Raw genomic sequence first — 18,376 nt, 5'->3', positions numbered from 1 at the left:
CATGAAGAGCTTTCGAAGAGGGTTTCATTCAAAGTTAATTAATCCTTGAACCTATTAAAGGCATATGGCGCAATATGACTTGCTGTTTCTCTCTAATTAAAATAGTGCACACACTCGCTCAGTTTGCGGTCGTCTGCCTGTCTTATGTACTCGTACAATAGGCAATGCTGACACGCGGGACGATAGATACAACATACAATACAACAGACTTTTGTTTGTCGAAATTAGGGAACGGAGATCTGATTTATGTTACTTCGCACGTATCAGCCACATATATAACAGTTTTATTGGGGTACATAACGAACCATTCGCTATGAATCGTGGTTATATTTTTTTCAAAATTAGTTTGAAGTGTTTGACAAACCTGGTCTCTTGTGTTGGGAATCTTAAATTTTTAATCGTATCTCTTTCTTACATGCCCGGACGCCCAATCCATGGATTGGCATCTGATTTAGACATTCTAAGTACTACTCAAAAATTTGCTGATGTTTCATGATTAAATAGGTGCTAATATTTAATATTAAAAAATATATCTCTTTCTTGCAATTTGCAATTCTTTTGAATAAAAAAAATGGAGGCGCATTTATAAATAAATTTTAAAAAATAATTATTAATTATTAAAAATAAATTTTAAATATAGCTTACAAATTTGTATTGTTTGCATATATTTATTGCCGATCAAAATGATAATTTTTTAAGAGAATATGCTGATTGTAAATGCATATAAAGGGATTATCTCCAATGAGATATTTCTTTTTTTATTTATTTCTTGACATTTCATTTAATATATCCTTTTTGAAGTAAAACTTCTTTAGGCGCGACTAGGGTGTAATTCCGTACAAATGCAACGGAAGTCCGTTACGACAGAACTGTACGTCATTCGCTCTTGATTAAATCATTTCTATATTTTGATATGCAACTATTTGAAATTCTCGAGAACATATCAAACATGTCTCATTATATTCAAATATTAGAAATTTTACCACAATTTGACAAGTGTTTTGAACTAAAACTAATGTAACAAAAATTTGTGAGTAAGTATTTTTTTTTAAATTAGCATAGTCTGTGCATAATACTAGCATAGTCTGTGCATAATACTAGATAGAAGAAGAAACTCTAAACTTTTTAAATTTATTGAAAGATTGACACAGTTACAATTTTCCTTTCTACAAATATTATAAATAATATTAACTTTATTTTCAACATATTTTCAATAAATAATATTAACTATATTTTCATTTTCAAAAAAATCACAGAAACATATTAAAATTACAATATTTCTGTGATAAAATGAGTGATAAGAATTAGTTATATAAAAATTAATGAATTAAGGTTCAAAAACGTTGAATATCCCTGTTTCATATAGTGAATGAAAGTTGTACACATAACCATATCATATAATTATGTACACACACATACACATATTATACATATACACACACTATCCATACAATCTGCTATTCATTCTCCATTTCTGAATTCTGGCACATTATGAAAAGACACAATTTTCTTCGTTACAATAGCACACATTTTCTGTAGGATCTTCATAATTACTAATTATAGCCCAAATTGTAGCTCAATAATTATGTAAGCCACATAATTATATAAAAACCAATTACATGTATTAGGCAAGAGTGTAAAAGATCAACAAAAAATTAAAAAAAATTATTAGTGTTTCATTTTAACCCTTAGTCTAATTTGCGTCCTTTAATAATATAAACTTTGAGAGTGCTGGAGTGCAAAGGGTTGATGTGGACCTAAATTCATACTTTGTACTAAAACAGAGCAAACTAAAATGTAAAAAAATTATTAAATTTTTATATTTAGTAGAAAACAAATGTATTCTTTAAATAATGATATACTTCTTGAACTTCTCACAGGGTGTTTAAATATTTTCCTACGAACAAGTAATTCCTCCTTTACCTTTACTTCACCTCCAGGTTCAATTTATGGTCTCAACAATAGTTTAAATCTACATATATTTTTAGAATACAAATCTCTGGTTTAATCACTTAATTCTTCACGAATGTGACTAATACGGTCCTAAGGAAGCAGAAAAAAACAAGATTTCTCTGCTTTAGAACAAGCGTTTTAAAAAGTTCCCGCAAAGATATTGCGTTTACAAATCCCTCTTCGGTAAATTAGTAAAACACAAATCTCTCGGTCGCGTTTAAAAGCCTGCCGCAATTAGCTAGCACTTAGAAAACACACAGAGACGAGCCAGCCAAACGTTTTAGGTAAATTAGGTTTCCGCGCCCGTAAAACATTGGAAAAACGAAAACATCTACGGAGCTTTCCTAAAATACGAACGATATATATTACTGCACGGCATAGAGATGAGAGATATTTATCGAGATTTGCGGAAAATCTGAGGAAAACGCTATCACATATTACCGACGTAGTAGGAGATGTGGACTGAAAACTGTAATCTTACTCTGTAAAAGAGAATTATTTGACAATACTGGAATATCTCGGAATTATAGATATCGATATTTATATAATGGCATTATTTTGGAATAATGTCAATATATTGTCTAAAAGAAAAGGCGCGGTTTCTGCCGTAAAATTACACCAATGATATTCATATAAAGTGGTACCAAAATGTTTTTCATATAAAGTGGTACCAAAATGTTTTTCATATAAAGTGCTACCAAAATGTTTTTCATATAAAGTGGTACTAAAAACTGTAAAAATTCTATGTGGTCACTGTGCAGTCAACCGCCTTAGATAAAAAACCTGAACTAGAAAACGCACGAATGTCAAAAAAATGATGTTATCATAACTGGATCTTTGAGATTAACAACATATGAGTGAAGTTGCATTTGTGTAAAACGCCTCATCGCATAGCAAATACATAGCATTTTGACAGTATTTAGTAGCATTTTGTATAAAAACTAGAACGTAACATAGCCTTGCTATAACATTGGGCTCTCATTAGATTCTCATTATTATCAGAAAGTACATGTTAAAAATGGTTTTGAATAGCAAACAAGATTTAGCATTCTATGAGCTGTTGTGATGATTACTGTTTGTAAGAATTGTTTTTACTAATGATCTTTAGAAAGCAACTGATTGGTTGTCCTATTCTATTTTTTATTAAAAGAAATACCACATGGTTATTTTTTACAAATTGTGGTGATATTTTAATATTTTTACAGGAATGTCCAGAATGTAGATTTTTACTTGGAAACACACTTTTGATCTATATTTTCAAGTGATAATGGATTTAACTACTGCTTGTTATCAAGTTGTACACAGAACAAAAATTAAACTCAGAACCTTGTGGTTGCATGAGCGAGACTATACCACATACACCTAGTACTCCCATAAACATTAAAATATTATTTATTATTGTTGATAATTAATAATTTTGAGCAAACAAAACTGTTGGTGATTATCGTACTAATAGCTATTACAAAGCAACCGATTATTGTCGGTTGTCCTATTCCATTTTTGATATAGTTTTATTATATGGTGACCCAAATAATTTTTCATTGCTAATTGTGATATATTGCATCTGTTAGCATCAAGAGCCATTTTTACTTGAAAACATATTTATGATCCAAATTTTCAAATAAAAATGGGTATCACTCTTGCTTAATACCAGCTTCCATGAAAGATGGGATTTAAACTGGGAACCTAGTAGTTGCAAGGCCGAGGTTGTACCACTTGAACCACGTACTGCCTCAAATGTAAAAATTGTATTTATTATTATTGATTACGTTCTATGAACATATAAATAAACAATCTCAATAGTTATAAAATAGAATAGAATTTATCTTAATAGTTATAGGAAAATCTATAATGCTGATCGTTGAGATAAAAAATCCGATTTATCATCAAGCAGCATTCATAAATAGTTACATAATATATTGAAAACATATTTTCACTTAAATCAAAATAATAAAATTGACATTACAAATCATTGGGCATTTTGTGGGTCGCACATCGGTGACCTGTTTGTGTTGTATAGAAACATAGAGATATATTCAAAGTAATAGGCACTTGCACTAGTGCTAGTGTTGCACTTATAAATAAAATGTGCGTGATGTCAAACTAATGTTATTCTGACATTTGTGCTATTTGGGGGTTCGTTTTTAGTCGTGGACAGTATCAAAAATTTCGAGAATTGGCCCATATAACTCATGTCCTATATACAAGCATCTGTGCTTCAAAACACATAAGTTATTATAACAAATATTATATCTTTATAAGACCAACAATTTGTAAGTTCTAACATCGACTTCAGGCAGATGATACTGTAGTAGGCAGTATCAACGGTGTGGACAAATCATCTGTGCTTCAAAAAACCATGTGTCACAATATCAAATGCTATTATAGCTTGTGAGACTAACAATTTGTATGTTCGATATCAAACAGATGACACTATAGTTTTAGCAATATCGATATTCTAAAAAAATCCTCCATCCCTAGAGCGATAAATATTTCTGCACGAAAGCAAGTTTAAAGTAAAAGGAGGAGGAGCTGCTGTGCAACGCGGCTGTTACATCGGCGTGATTTATATTCACGTCTAGGTACAAGAGAATTTTGGTATGTTAATATGGTTTCGGTAAGGTAGCAGAATTCACTAGAACGAGTGGTTTAGTTTAATTCACACAACATTGTAAACATTTCATAGTTCGACGACTCTCTAACGAAATTGTAATAGATCACCGTCGCACCTTCTAAGGCACAATAATAATGGAAAATGAATACTACAATAATTTTAGGATTTTATTTACTAATAACAGAAGTTATACTTTTTTCAAAATGCACGTGCAATATTCGTGGAACAATTTTTATTGTTGTCACATGTGTGTGGAAAATATTTTACATTTTTAAGTACTTACTATACTTAGTCGTTAATTATATTTCTAATATAAAAATTGGTTATAATAAATAGTTGAATCAATTTTTGTAAGGCAAAATAAGGTGCTCTAACACATTTCCATATTTGACAACAGAGTAAGAATGCTATGTACTATTTATATAATGATTATTATATTTTACGAGCAATAGTTTAAAGTTACAGTAAACTTAGTACCTATACATAGTTGCTCCGTTCTCTCAAAAACTGCTAATCTTTGCACTTTGCTACGTATGTCCTAAACGACGAGACCTGCCTTTGCCAAAACTAATCAGCACGTCTCCCCGTTAATACGAACCGCACATTTTTCAAATCATTCTAATCGGATGTTCCGTTTACGCAAAAACCGAGTTTCGATTTTCTGCCATTTTATTCCGAAACGGCTGGACCTAACTTTGTCAAAAACTAATCAGCACATCTCCCAATGAATAGAAATGGAATGCTTTTTGAATCATTAAAATCGGTTGATTCAAAATGGACGTACAATTGTATCTGTACTTACATACACACACCAATTTCTTGAGGTATGCCAAAATTCTCAGAAACCTCTGAAACGTAAAGAAATGCAAAAATTTTCATTTTCGATTTTTGGTCGATTACTATAACTTACCCTACAGAAAGTTAATAAATTTATTCACACCCTTAAAACTGGTGAAGAAGACATAAATTATCTTGTAAAAATATTTTATTTACATTATTTTCGTTACACTCCTCTTCAGTAATTTATTAAATGTGAATAAAAAATGTTAATGACAAGTTAATGTATAAATGTTAGTACTGATTATGTATTTTGTCACATATGTCAATGAAGTCACCAATGTCTGATATTCACTGATGATGATAAAATATAAAATATCTTCCCTTTTTATTTGATGTACTAATAAAATTAGATTAAATTTACAAAGCAATACCGACAGAATTATCAACAGTCCTTCCTTATAAAAAAACATCATATTAAATATTAAAATTCATTACAATCTCTAATCTTTCTTTTTCTATTTAAATTTCCCGTTTCCCTCTCGCGTTAGAACTGTATTTATGCATCCTCCACCGAGCAAAGTCTTGAATAAGAAAAACAAAGCTGAAACTTGAAACTGAAAGATGCAAAGTGTTCAAGTATCCCGAGTAATAACAAACTCGTTTGTTAATAAGAAAAAACAACAGATGATCTGATTGGCCATTTGCATACGAAAAACTTTTATTATAGTTTCCGCGTGTAACTAGCTAGCTAGATAGTCTAGTGTCCTCCTCATTATCCTACAAGAACGCTATAACAACTTTACCGAGCTCATAAATGTCAAATGTCGTGCAGCTCGAAAAGCTACTACGAGAGAGATGAACGTCATACAGCCAACTTTCTGAACAAAATATATTACGTAATTTCGTTTTTCTATGTACCATTAAATTAATTAAACACGAAGGAGGAACGGAAACTCTAGACTAAAACTTACACGAGATAAAACAATACCAATGAATATTTTTAAATTTATAATATACGCCTAAATTATATGCCAGGTCAGCTTGATATCAAGTAGTAGTGACACCGGTTTTCGCTATTTGCTACTGTACATGATGGCATTTAAGTAAAAATAAATATATCATATAACAATTTTGAATAATGTTTATTAGTAATATGGTAACACTCGTGATGCACACATTCATTAGTGTCAATCATTATACACAATTATATAATGATAAATTATAAATTATATATTTATATTAGCATTAAAAATATGTATAATATTCAAAAACAATAATGTAATTAAAGTCATACTTCAAATATGATATGATCGGTTTGTCATTGTAATTTGCATTTAGAAATGAACCTTCATTAAAGAAATGAAATAATTGCTGATTAATAATTTCTATAATATTCGTTCACACTGTGGATTATGTTAAACAACGCCTAAACAAATATAGTTTTCGCAACTTCACTCATCATGTAATTGTGTTTGAAGAACTTCATGTAATTAAAATTAACATACATTCATTGACTGCTTGAATATAATAGCAAAATATACAATACAAATCAAAATTAATGATCAATAATATAATTGATTAATTTATTATAATTTATCAGCTATTCAAAAATAAAACGTAACAACTCTATATATTTCCAACAGATTCGTAATTGCAAATTATCACATGCATATCCAAAATGACATTTCTAAAATTGAAATCGCTTGATTGACTAATATTTTATAGTAAGTGCAAATATGCATTTGCATGTACATAAACACGATTTCCCGTTTATCACATGTCCGCATAATATTATCATAATAATATTTTTAAATTTATGCATAATATTTAAATTAGCAGTCGTAAGTTGTGATGAAAATTTAAAAAATGATGAAATTAAATTAAGTGTATTTTGGGGCATATTCTCGTGTAACAGTTATGTTTCAAATAAGACTATGTTGAAGATTTGGTATTACAAAATCATCTCGTCAGCATATGTAAATTCTACTCTTTTCCCTAAACTATTTCTCATTTTCGAAGAAAACAAACGAAAGCATGCTTTAACGTGCACGTTAATTTGCATATTCGGAGTAAATTCGATAAATCTTTAGAAATTTTTGCCCACCATCACCATAAAACAAGGTACCAAAGTAGGCGGCCTTCAGTTTAAAAACACGTAGAACTTTTCTCGTAAATTCGGTGATACTAAAATTCTTTAGAAAAACTAGCGACGCCATTGAGAAAGTGTCGGAGCTGAACGGGAAAGGAAAATTATTTTCTTATTTTTCGACGTGACGATGGTGCAACCCAGTTTCACGGACAATAGAGCGAGCTGGATTTTGAAAAAAAAAATGAGACGCTTTATTCGTTCTTTTTTCAACTCTATCTCATATCGGAAATCATTGTGCAGAGGAAAAAAACTCGGAAAATTCTAAGAATGGATGGGCAGTCTCGAGTAATATATGATTTTCTGTTCATGAAAGCAATTATATTTAACGATTAATGGGAGAATACGAAAATGCTATTGTAACGGAAATGGAAAATTATAGATTTAGAATACTTGAATAAAACCCATAGGAATTAAAAAAAAAAAACTTTCTTTAAAAGAATTATACATGCACACGAGTTTATAAAAAGGAGCTTATTTTACAGTACATATTTTGAATAAAATGAAAAATATAAAACTCCAATTTAAAATAAAGCTTTCTTTTCAAGCCTTAAGATAATAATAAAGTAAATAAGATGTGACGATATTATTATGAAATTGTGGCACAACCCATTACTCCAATCTTTGATAAATTGTTATAATTGAACCATTTTCCTTAGATCTGCAGTACTTTTTTATGTTTGTTATCATGAACCTTGTTATCATACAAAATAATCAAAATTATCAAAAGAAAAGAATAACAATTAATTGCGAAAAAACGGCCTGTCCAATCTTCACCAAAAACTAATCAACACGATTACCAACAGATATTTTTCGAACTGTTTCTATATTTTCAAAATCGACTCACAAGGAGAACCAAAGGTTTACTAATGTGGGATTTTGATGAAACTTCGCATGATGATACAGTTGATAGTCAAACCGAATAGATTAAAATATTATAGGCCTGTGAAAAGTGGTTTAATTATAAAAATTAATTGAAGTTTTAAAAAATAGACCGCGCACAATACGTACGCCTACAATGTACCGTATGTCTTGATAGCTCAATCCGATTTTTTGCGCAAACTTGGAAGAATAATTTTGCAAGTTTCTGCTAATTCTCAAGAAACGGTTCGGCCGATCTGAGCGCAAAACTGATCAACGCAATTCCTCATAAAGTGTCATCAAGTGCCTTTTTGAGGCATAAGGTTTTGATGGAGTTTTTGAAATCTGACGAGTCGTTTTGGAGACAGCGTCGACGATAGGGGCAATTTTGATTCAACTTCCACACACACATATTTTATCCAATTTTGGTGCCAAACGATTCAAAATAGCTAAAAATATCGAGAAAACATATTAGAAAATCAGATTTTCTTGTGTTAACTAAGGAGAGATATCACTATCCTTTCAGTTCCAGAAGGTATAAATTACATAACAATCAGTGAATCTATAAAACGAAACCTGTACACTTACAAGGAACTACAACTAGAAATAACAAAACAGAACTGAATAAGAAACTGACGAATTAAAAGATTATACAGGCAGCAATACTAAGGTAATATGCAGTGTGTTATCAGGAAACTAAGCTCATGAATAATTAACTAGATATACGTTACCACAGTTGTCGAGGTATAGAAATGCTGGAAGATCGAAGTAACTGTAAAATGAAATTGCAACCGCATTCGACTATCAAGATCGACATTGCGATTATGTTTTATTACGAAATCATTTTATTCTAAGAGCCGATACATGTGAGATCATAATAGCGGAGGCGAAGCGCTTCGGGCTGCGATGGAAATGGTGTCACCATAATAAAATATAAGAACTAGTGAATGAAAAAAATTGTAATACATTGACGAAGGCAAAGACTATTCAAAATTCTTGTTAAAGGATAAAGAAACATATTAAAACAGAGCCGACATTACAAAGCAGACTTACACCATCTACTGTTACACTATCCAAGGTAGCATTATAAGTATAACAATACTTACAATGTTACTTGTTAGAATTTTATGCCTATTGGTGCAGTCTGGTTCAAAAGAACTGCCTTACCGAGTTTAATTTCGAATGCAAAAATTTTCAAAGTCCTTAACGCACAGTAAGTTACCTTTAGTTATTCCTTCGTTATATTTCGATTATAATTCTTGAAACTTAATTACTGAGTCCCGTTTGTACGACGAAATTAACGGTATATTTAATACTTTTCATTTTGTCTGACAAACGGAACACCGCAGAGGATAGAAAATATAAATGGAATAGTATTTAACACTGGTTGGAATAGTTTAGAGAACTTGACATGAACACAGACTGGAGACTGCTGACTGTATGTAAAGCTTAACTGAGTTATTGATGGTAGTAATTTATAAAAACATACATATTATCATTTTTATATAGAACATATAATGTTCTATCTACAATATACTTTTGAACTTCCTGCAAAATAAGGTATAGTATATATCTTTAACGTTTCAAAGATTTCTGAAAATTTTGGCATACCATAAAAAACTTGATGTGCATTCAAGTTTCCCAAACTAGGTCTTTTGCCTGGGTATGTCGGACTCAATACCGCCTGGGTATAATACCGACTAAAACCTCCGCTCATCTCTTGCATCTTTGTCTTCACATTACTTCATAGGAAAGGCTCTAGAGTATTATAATTTGCACTATACCGACGGTATAAATACCGACTAAAGCTTCCGCCTTGCCTTTTGTCTTCACCGCCTTGGGCATAAATTCATGGGGGGAGGCTATAGAATTCTATAATTATTTCGTGCTAATTGATCCCAATTCCTCTTCTTCTTTCCAAAGATCGCAAAAGTTAATGAATGTGTCTGTGTGTGCATGTGTGTATCAATTAGTGAGTATGTATCATGTACGCGTGTATGTTAGCACGGATTAACCGATTTGTCTGATTCAGAAAACGTTCCAGTCCTATTGATGAGGAGACGTGCTGATTAGTTTTTGGCAAAGGCAAGTAAAGCAGTTTCAAAGACACGGGGTAAAAGGTGCCAAAAATGGCAATTCAGTTCTAGAGATAAAAAAGCGGCCGATTTGAATGATATTTGTTGTAAAATATATACTAGAAAACAGATAGTCTTATTGAAAAATGTTAGAAAATTTCAAGAATGATGAACACATTTGAGTACGTATTAAGCATAATATTACTCAAGGTTGAACTTTAGATTTAGATTGGTATAAAAATGTACACGAAAATAAAACAAGACACCCATGTTTTAGTTTTAATTACAGAAGAGATAGTCAATCTTTTCCTCATAGCAGAATCCGTCGTAGCAATATATGTGAAAGATTAAAAAAATAAGCTGTTACACAATTTAATCCTTTCCACTCGCAAATTACGAAATTAATATGTATTTTGCCTCCGGAGCGGCGGCATCCGAATGGAAAGGGTTAATATGTAATAAATTTAATATTATTCATTTTATAAACAAATAAGTAAATGCAATAATCAAGCCAATAAAAAAAATACAACATGAGATTGTAATGTAATGACTTCAATAAATGAATAAATATTATTTGTTAGAATATGAACATTCTAAAAGCTATTAGGATCTAATTGACCTCAAAATGTTTGAGTTCATAAATATGGCTTGGCTAGGTAAGCCTCAATCTTTTGGCTACAAATGTCGTCCATGGACGACATTCACTCAACTGCCTGTGTATACTTATGCCTTCTATGGACAACATTCGCATGGCATGCTCTTTGTACAGATGTAGTCCATGGACGATATATGATATAGAATTCGCTTCAAGATTCATTACTATGAGTTAAAACTATTGGTAATTACAAATTGTAATTTTCAGTTTTTGACTTTTAGCACATTTTTATTGATAATGATAGAAAAATCTTATATAAATATATCATAGTGCATGCCCGTTCAGTAGCGCCCATTTTAATAGAGTAAGATTTAATTACTTTAAGCAAATCTATGGGTTGTTATTTCCCTTGATGGTCAGAACGTCAGCAATTGATAAAGCTATGGCATAAATAAATCAATAACTCATTGCGGTCGATTTCAACAATTTTAGCCAATTTTCAAAAGTTATCTAAACTTCTAAGAAATTTTTATCACTGAAAAATATATAAATGTTGCTTCTCATATACCGCAAAATCCTGACCTAATGCACATCCTCTATCCTCCATCCTCCTACCCAGGCAGTGTACATACTACATACATCGTCGTTGTCCAAAGAAAGAAGTTCGGAATTCGCCTGCGCTCGGCGACCAAGAGAGCAACATAGATTTCGGTAACCGTAGTTTGAGTGTGTAATTTATCAAAGCGAAATCCATGTGCTAAACAACGAGCTAGAACTATAGTCGGTACACATATAAATCACAAAATCTGCACTGGTACATATCAAGCCGAAATGTTGTTGTGCAACATTACATGCATGACTCTCGGCATTTTGCCTGCCATTTCTCACCGTAAAACTAAAAACACTTCATGTGTAAATATCATGATTCAAATCTAGGGCCGTTTTAGGACCAAGAGAGAAAACACGTAAATCTCGAAACACTTCCTAAATTTTTACTTGAAAGTCGCTGATAACAGATTTTGGTAACATGTTTTTAATTAAAGAAAATTACAGCAGAGAGATTGGAATTGTTGCTATGATATTTCATTCAATTTTTAATATCATATTTTACAGTAAAAGCTCTTGATCCTTTTGTTTATTATAAAATAGTATAAACTAAATATTTGAATAAAACGAATAATTACTCCAATACAAGCCATAGTCAAAAATAAAGCACAAAAGTAAGAGAAAAGTGTAGTAAATTCCTACGTACATCGTTTTTGACAAATTAAACATGAATCTTCAAAAATATTCATAAAAACGACATTCATCGATCACAGCCTATAATGACTTTGGAAACTTTTTTAGCCTCCACAAGACGAATTATTTTGTGGACAAGTTTCATAGAGATAAATTTTCATGTATAATATTCTTCAATTATATGGTATATTAAATACTATCATATTTTAATATTTTACGATTACGTTTTAATCCCAAAAATTATTCCATGATGTTTAAATTTAAAAATCTCATTATTGTTCCATCAAGATACTATATCATATAAGTTCCGAAAGGTAAAATTGAACCGAAATTTCTGACTACCACTGTTTCCCATACATAAATGTCTCAAAACAATATTACCAAGCTCTGCAGATTTATTATAAAAATGCATTAAACAGTTAAGCCAAATTTAAATGAAAAAATCAAATATTAGACCGAAAAAATATTTTTTTTATTTAATTTGTCGGAGGTGATGCAAGATTGTCCTCATCATTTATCATCCGATTTTTGCCGTTCGTGTGAAAAGTGTCCAAATATCCCGATTCGAATCTAAACAAGAACCTTTCATCGAAACACGCAAACTCACGTTGTGCATAAAATGTAGTGTAGAGAGTTTGGATAGATCAAGAAAAGACTAACTTTTTTCCTTTTATATCCTACTTGTATCTTTGTTGCCGGTTACATTTTCTATATCCTACCAGATGAAATCTGCAGTAGGAAAAAGATTCGAAAAATAAGATACTTATGTTTTCTGTAAATGATTTTTAATAAAAAGATGTTCATTTACTTAATCAGCTTAAAAAATCAAGTTTAGTACTATAAAGATTGCAGAGTCGATTGGATAAAGGAATTGAATGCACATATTTTCTTAGGTAAATATAAATTTTATCTTAGTTTATATAGAAGGATCAGGCAACGTTACTTGAAGGATATTTTCCTTTAATATTTTCTTTTATATATAATTCTGACCTTAACTAGAAGCTGTTGTGCTGAATTCTTTTAATAACGTGCCTTTATAGATGGCAACCCAAAAGTTTGTCTAAACTCTATGTTATAAATTCATTTTTGCAATTCCTGTATCACTAGAGAATTTTGTTTATTACGGGCTATTTTGATTTAAAAAAATACTGCTATCTGTATTTCCAAGTCAAAACCGATGTTACCACTGCTTGACATCAGGCTGTCCAAAATTAGAACCCATGATTCAAAAACCTTGCTCTAACTACTAAAGGGCAAAAAGCTAAAAATTTACATTTTAAACACAATTTGTCTTGTCCGATATATAAATAAATTTCATATTACTAATCTCTATATTCCAAATTGAATTCTATCGTACTTTATTTTTTGCCACCAGGCTATTCTGCTTTTCAGACTTTGTGTGCAGAATTTGAAATTATAATATATCGAACAACCACCATTGAAAAAACACAAAATAGATTCAGTAGCATCGGACAAAAGCAATTCCGCCCACTATGAAAGCTTAAATAGATCAATTGTAGACTACAGAGACAGGTTGGCAATCCCTGGAATAAATACTGCAAAAGGACGACTACAGACTGCATTTTGTACTTTCATTCCGCTCGATTTGCATTACTTTTCCCTTTGTGGAAAAATGGATTGTCATCAATTTTGCCAATATGTTTGTATTCATTCGATTTGAAGCATTATCAGGAGAAATGGTTTTCAATGGCATGAAATATATACAAAAAAATATTTTGTTTATAATAAGAATAAAAATTACATAAATTTTTATTCAATTAAAAAACATTACGAAAAAAATTAATTTGTGACTTCATTATAAATAGTATTATTAAGTACCAATTTTATGAAACAAAAACACGATTGAGGAAGAAATAATATTGTATCATCATAAGAATATAACATAATATTCTTTTGATTTTATTATCTCTAGGAAGTAGAGTCAGATTTGTATCCTTGATCCGTACTTTATTTTTCACAAAGGCCGAGCTCCAGAAAATGTCAGTTTCTTTACGTAGAAAATCATATAGTTGGAAAATACAAAAACAGCTTTGATCATGGATATTTTGCTACAAGTTTTATTATTTATTAAAAATTGAATATAAATAACTAAACATAAAATAGCTTCAGGCGAAAACATCACCTTTAGGTTTAGAAAAGCATTTTGCACCCAAAAAATAAAAAAAAGTTAATTGACAACGTGCAATGAGCAACTTTTTTGATAAAACGTGATATTAATATACTTTTTAATTTGTATTCATAATAGAAATTGCATTAATTGAATAGTTAAATGAAAAACAAATTAACAGAAAGAAAAAATCGACATATTTTCATCATTCTATGATATTATTACTACATAATCAAATAATTGAATATTGTAGACTGATGAAAAAGGAATATTGTATCACTTTTACATAGAAGACGAAAGTACAAAATCGTATCCAGTATCGAAATGATTGTATTTGAGTTTTTAGTCAATTACTCGCCTTGTTTTATTACTTTATAATAATAAATTGTTTCAAAAATCTAGTTTTACTGTACCTTGTCAAAATTCTTATTTAAAAATGAACTAAACAATTGTTTGCAAAGTCATTCGTATTTAACAATAATTATTGCTGAATAATTTGAATCTTTACTGCATAATTTAAGACAATTATAGAACAGTTTTTATAGCTCATTGCAATACGTAGAAAAATGAATAATATAGAAAAATTTGGGAATGTTACGCTCTTTTCTTCATATAAAATATTAGTGAAAACTGTCAAAATGCTATGTATTTGCTATACAATCAGGTATTTTAGATATAAAACGCCTCATCGCACAGCGAATACATAGAAATTTGGCAGTTTTTAGTACCATTGTATATGAAGAAAGAAGCGTAGCATTGTGCAACGCTATGTCCAGCTTAGCATTATGCATATTTTTCGCGATTTTCGTTGGAAAATTTAAGATGCTGATTTTTATAGTGTAGGTATCTTATGATGCTCGAAAGCTGCTATAAAAATATTTTGATCGTAGTTCAATCAGTTTTTGAATATGGGCCAATTCTCCAGTCTATTTTACCGGAGAATTGAAAAATACGAAAAAATATTAAAAAAATTAATAATAATTTTATAAATTATATAAATATATACTTATCTATAATGCTTCAAAATCATGCAAAATAAATTCTATTATTATAATAATATTTAATATTATTTTATTATTTGAAAATAGATTAGATCCCGCTTGGCGTCATTGGCTTGCATCGCCTCGCGTCGATGTTATTATTTTTATTCTATTTAATCTCATCATTTTTCCTCGGATGACTTAATAATTTTCCTCGCATTTTCATGAGGAATTTTTCTCGCGTCAAGCAATGAGTACTGACTGAGTACACGCAATATAAGTTGTTTCCCATTATTTGTTTTTATTCTGGAAACTTTTGATCAGTGGTTTGCTTGAACGCGAACCGGAAGACGAGGATGTAGGAAATTACAATGCGAAATCTCGCGAAAACTAGATTATGCTTTTCTTACGCGAAATTCTTACCCTGGACGAGACGAAGAAAGTCGCGAAGTTTACTAGGAAATAATAAAAGGCCGGCTGTGACACTGCGAAAAGATCTCGGGGTAAAGAAAAGCTTGACAAATTTCAAGTACATAATTTGAAGTTTTCAACTTACCGTAAGGTAGGTTACAGTAATCGCAAAAAAATCATAAATTATTTTTTATATATCTTTTCGTTTCAAAGGTTTCTGAACATTTTTGCATACCTTAGAAAAACTGGACGTAATACAGCTACGCAGCACGATTGTTTTGAAAAGAAAGTTTAAAAATATCAAAATATGAAGAAAAAACATTTTTTTCAAAAATTTCAAAATTTCCCAAAAAAATCCAGGAATTCTAAGTTTTCAAAAAATTTTAATGCTTTTTTTTTAATCTAATTTTCGCTTCGAGAAGTTCTAGAAATTTGCCATAAAGCACGAAGCCATGCACCACTAGTTGATTACTTTTTCAATGAAATTTATTGAAATAGCTAATGAATCACTCTATATGGAACAAAAATATGTTGAACTGAGTATTGTTTTTGAAAAAAAAAAGAAGTTGAGTGATACAATAATATTTTTTTTTTAATTAAATTTATTTATGATGTTAAAGTTATTAACATCATATACATGAATAACATCAAATTAAAGTAAAACATTGACAAAAAAAATTCAAAACACTAGATAACCACAAATCTTGCAATTTAAGGAAATTGACATCAATCGGTTGTGGAAAGCATTTTTTTAATGTTTTTGCCCTGAAACAGCTCAGTTTAATTTCTAAAGTATGATTATAAAAACGCTCATCATAAAGCTGATTACATCGAGGTTTTTTGTAAAAAAGAAATAGATATTCATAGTTAAGTAAAGTAAGTACTTCCCTGGTTCGAAGTGGAATTAAACTCAGTTCACAGATCTCCACTGAAGCGAAGTACATTATATATATATATATATATATATATATATTGATTGTTTCTTTTCCGAACAGTAAATCCAATAATAAAAAACAATTTGTTTTTTGAAGATGTTTAATACGACGTTTCGGAACTAGGTACGTTCCATCATCAGGTTTATTCTGTCAAATACAATGTTTTTTTTCTGAAAGCAGTTTAATCTTTTTGAATTCGTCAAATAGTGTTAATAAAAGATCAGATCACAATATCATTCATGACTCATATTTAAATTTTTTAAACCTGATTAAAAATAATTAATCCTAATAGTTTTTGAATATGTATATATATATACATGTATATATGTTATAATATATGTACATCCATATATATGCTTATATGTATGTTTGTTGTGTACACTATACACATACACTTGCATATGTGTTCATGTGTATAATTGTGGATACATTTAATATATAGATATGTGTATAGTATGTATGAGTATGTAGGTGTGCATATACATGTTCGTGTATATATGTATATATATATATATATATACATAATATTTCTCAACATTTACTAAAGCAATATTTCCCCTTTTTTCGTAAATTACCAAACAAGAGCCATAAAAAATCATTTTTGCCAAGAATTCCGTGCGTTGTCCTTTACATCTGGCAGACAGAAATCCATATCAGTGTGTTTAAGTCTGTGTAGTCGTAACATCTACAAATATCTTCCAAAAAAATCGAGTGTTTTTAACAAAAAAATATTAGTGATATGGATATATAAATTATTACAGGTAAATAATTTTTGCTTCTCAATTTTATATAAAACCTTTTTTAGTTAAGTCTTATTACTATCTATCCGGTACATAATCCATTCCTTTATAACAAAATTTTTTTTTTTTCTAATTAATCTGTATTGACCATTGTTAATTAATGTTAATCAATATTTTAAAAAACATTGTATTTGACAGAATAAACCTGATGATGGAACGTACCTAGTTCCGAAACGTCGTATTAAACATCTTCAAAAAACAAATTGTTTTTTATTATTGGATTTACTGTTCGGAAAAGAAACAATCAATATATTGAAAAAATCCAGGACTTATCTATTGAATATATATATATATATATTATATATATATATATATATAAAGATCTAATAAAACCATTTTATGCGAATAAAAAAGACATATAATCTTTCTTTCTCATGACATTACATACTATAAAAGTTGCCACCTGTTGAAAGAGCATATAACATAAAATACATCCAAAGTAAGTGTAAGCATTTAAATCTCATGCTGGGAACTGAGATAAAACGGCCTCTTCTCTCCTATTTTATTCCAGTCGCCTCTTACGCAAATTAATTACTTCAATAGCATCTGCGCATTCTCACTTTCATTTTTATGATCATTTTTATAAAGGTGAAACCTCTGAGAAAAACATCGAAAACAGTATAAAAGGAGCATTCTGATAATACAGATTTTATACTGCATTTGCACAATGGATATATACATACATGTATATGTATTTGTCTGAAGAAGAAGGTGAAATTTGTATTTTGAATCAGATATTGAACAATAATCTCTAAGCAAGTTAATCAATTCGCTCAAAGTAGTACTGTCATTTTGTCCAAAATTGACCAAAAGTAAATAATTAAACAAAATTCCACTAAACACCAGATTATTGCAATAA

The sequence above is a fragment of the Ctenocephalides felis genome, unplaced genomic scaffold, assembly GCF_003426905.1.
Source record: "Ctenocephalides felis isolate EL2017-DRISC unplaced genomic scaffold, ASM342690v1 CF-g0.4_SCAFFOLD_01886, whole genome shotgun sequence".
NCBI lineage: Eukaryota > Metazoa > Arthropoda > Insecta > Siphonaptera > Pulicidae > Ctenocephalides > Ctenocephalides felis.
This window is presented reverse-complemented; position numbering follows the sequence as displayed.